The 3639-nt window shown below is 37.6% G+C and overlaps 1 long non-coding RNA gene across 1 annotated transcript; it reads left to right on the forward strand.

Moving 5' to 3' along the window:
* Positions 1-649: 649 nt before the first annotated feature.
* LOC132185812 (uncharacterized) lies at positions 650-2157 on the forward strand. Its single transcript, XR_015912912.1, has 3 exons — positions 650-1228; positions 1336-1567; positions 1679-2157. It is a non-coding gene; the product is annotated as an uncharacterized LOC132185812 (long non-coding RNA).
* The last annotated feature ends 1482 nt before the right edge of the window (positions 2158-3639 follow it).

Consider the following 3639-nt stretch of genomic DNA (forward strand, 5'->3'; position numbering starts at 1 on the left):
CCCAGCACCCATCCACATCCGAACACATACGTTCTGCCGGTGTAGCCAGACGCCGAAATCGGTGGGCAAGATCTCCAGCCACGACTCCACGCACAAGTACACGATCGAAGGTGCATTTCAAATTACCTTAACTCTGATTTAAATTTTGCTGCTTGTTAAACCCTGGATTGATAATATCATGGACAAAATCAATGAGTTAGCAGTTGCAATGTCACTGCCCTCAAAAAAATGTCAAAGCATGCAAGACGCTCAACCAACCGGCTTGGGCAAGGATACTATTGAAAATGAGTGACGAAGGCCTACGTAAGTGGCTAGACAGTTTGGATCCATCCGACGACAATTGAAACTTATGTTTTATGTTGTGTTTTATGACCGCTTCTAATGACTAGTTTACTATTTGAACCGCTTAAGTTAGTTTGATTGTATTATGTATGCGTATTTCGTACTATGTTAGGGATGCTTATTATGGAATAGGAAACCTTTTAACATTAATGTTTAATGTTATGAACCTAGTTTCACTTTCTACTTATAAATTTTTTGTTGCATGTTATTAATATAGCCTGATGATGTTTATAAATGCTATGTCTAGAATGTGACATTATGCATCTCATTTAAATGTAGGCCTATTGACATGTATGTAGCAGGCCCGTCTAATGCTAACATTGGTGATGCACGTCATTGGGCGGACAATATCGATGAATTGTCCGCCACAGACGATGATGATGAGTGTAATTTTGAGGGTATACGAGTGGAGCTAGAGAATCTACTAGTGCACATGGCCATGATTGTGGAAGAATGCTACCACCATTTGATACACCCATGTATAAGGCTTTGCATTCCACAATAGACTTCTAAGCTGACTGGCGTGATTTGGGTACACTGGATGGTTATTAATCCGAACCCAAATACATGCTATGAGCAATTTTGTATGTTGCCCAAGACTTTCTTGAAACTGTGTAACACACTGAAACACAATGGCTTTTTACAAAGCAATCGGTATGTTAAGATCACAGAGCAAGTTACAGCATTTTGCCTTGTAATGGTACAGTGCCACATGCAAAGGATGCTAGCGAATAGGCTACAACGTTCATTGCACATGATAAGCGTTTACGTTAATTGGACGGCTAAAACGCTGTGCAGGCTTGGGAAAACTATTATACGTATAGCTGCGATGGAGATGCCTCATCCATATGTCGCACGAAATAGCTGCTACTATCCATGGTTTGTGGTACGTCATAGTATAACATATTGTATTACTTGTAAATAAATGTCATATATGTATTGTCTTTTATGTCATATATCTGATCAATTTTTTGGTAATACTGTTGTAACCAGAAATGAATTGGGGCAATTGACAACACCCACGTTAAAGTGTGCGTTCAAGGTGAGAACATTGTGCCCTACAGAAGTAAGAAGTCCACAACAACACATAATGTCATGCGCGTTACTGACTTCGACCTTTGCTTCACATACGTTTATACTGGTTGGGAAAGCAGCACCCATGACTAGCGGATTTTCCTGGAGTGCATCTATGATCCCACCGCTCTTTTTCCCATACCGGTCGAAGGTACTATATGGAGACATGTCTATGTTTCGGGTTTAGGGACTTATAATACATTTACCCTTATTTTTATATTGGAATCTTTTGTGATATATTATTGTACTTGCTTATCTTCAGATTACTTTTACTTGGTTGACTCGGTCTACAGATGCTACAAGGGCTTTTTACCCTACATTACAACGAGCTATACCATTTGCAAGATTTTCGCCATGGTCGACCTCGTCTGAAGAATGCAGTAGAACTGTTTAATTATAGGCACTCCTCATTACGATCAGCTGTGGAAAGAAATTTTGGAGTATGAAAGCCCGATTCCCTATCTTCGAGAATATGCATCCATATCCGATTGAGAACTAGCGACTATTTGTGGTCGCATGCTGCGTGATACACAACTTTATTCGCAAAGACTGCAGTGCTGATGATCTACTATTTCGTCTTGCCCTAAAGATGCATTACGGGCAAGATTGGATCGATGTAGCGCAATTGCCTACAATGACACCTGTTCCGTACGTAACGCATGGACAACCACTGAACCAAACCCCCGAAAGCAAGGAAACGATGATTATAGTTCGAGAGACAATAACATTTCACATGTGGAAAACCGCAAATGATGAGTAATTTATGTTAATTATGTTAGATTTTTCCTCTTTTTTTTTTTTTTTTTGGTTTAGAACCATCTAATCTATATCTTAATCAAACTTACTTATTTAATGCAAGTCGCTAAGCCTAGAATTGCATGTGTACCTTTGCATCTAAGTAGACAATGCTATCTAAAAAATTTCACAAACGCCAATTAAGAAATTCAACAATGCTCGGCTCAAAGGACTAACACAATTAAGACAAAATATAAAAAAATAGAAATTACAACGGTTAAGTATCTGCTAATAAACCTAAGGAGTTCATCTTAACATCAACTTGTTACTAGTAGATCCGTTGTAACCGCCAACATAAAGGAGCACCAGTAAGATAATCAAAGCCAACATAGCATGATACATCTTTTGCTTTAACTGGAAATTGTTTTCTCTACATTGGTTATGCATTACCATAGATTTTCACATTTCATCCCTAGAATGTAACATGTTTTCCACAAGTGCTCTGTACTGTGCTTGTTCAAAAGCCAACAATTTCTCAAGTCTACCAACTTCTGCCCGGGTTTGCTCTTCAATGTCCTTCAACCATTGCATTTTTTTTTTTTTTGTAAAACGTCATCTTGTTGTCGGCCCAATAAAAGAAGCCACAATCACCAACTTGCTACAAGATACAAAATTTGGATGAAATGTCAAAATTATACAAAACCAAATAAAATTGGTCCAGAAAGGTAGGCATGAAAAATAAATGTCATACAATACCTTATATTTTTCGCACACATACCACTTTCAACTGTAATTATCATTTGTCCAGGAATAACTTACGAAGGCAACAACTCCATAACGACATAATGGATGGCCACTCGACGCATCATTATTTGCAAACATAATTAACTCGTGATGGTTGTGAAGGGAAAATGATTTTGTTAAAGACTATTGACACTGCGCTTGAGAGAAATGAAAAGAGATTTCGAATGAAACATCATCATATCCGTTAATGCATAGAACAGTAATATTTTGAAAATATATATATATATATATATATATATCCATCAATCAAAAAGCATTATGAAAATGGAGGCACGTCAAATCTAAACCTGGTAAAACAAATCTTGTAGGTGAGACTCCTATAACCCTAAACCCTAGGCCCCAAATTTACAAATCCCAAGTTGCAAACCAAAATTTTGAAATACCAGTTCAGAGTTCGGACCCTTGGACACAGTTTCACCATTAAACCACCATACAAAGAAGCCCCAAGAAACCTCATACTGATCTTAAAAAAAAGGGCCAAAAAAAAAAAAAAATTGTAAAAATTGTATCGCAATACAGGAGCATATATACAAAATCAAAATGCCAAAACAAGGTCTATTACTTGGTCAAATTCGGCATATGGACAAGAAAAAACTAACTTCAGGGACGCGGATAAGAGTGTGCTCAATTTAAAAACCACTTATATCCTGCGGTTTCGGCCATGACAGACATACAGAAATCAGC

The sequence above is a fragment of the Corylus avellana genome, chromosome 7 (assembly GCF_965113065.1).
Source record: "Corylus avellana chromosome 7, dhCorAvel1.hap1.2, whole genome shotgun sequence".
Lineage (NCBI taxonomy): Eukaryota > Viridiplantae > Streptophyta > Magnoliopsida > Fagales > Betulaceae > Corylus > Corylus avellana.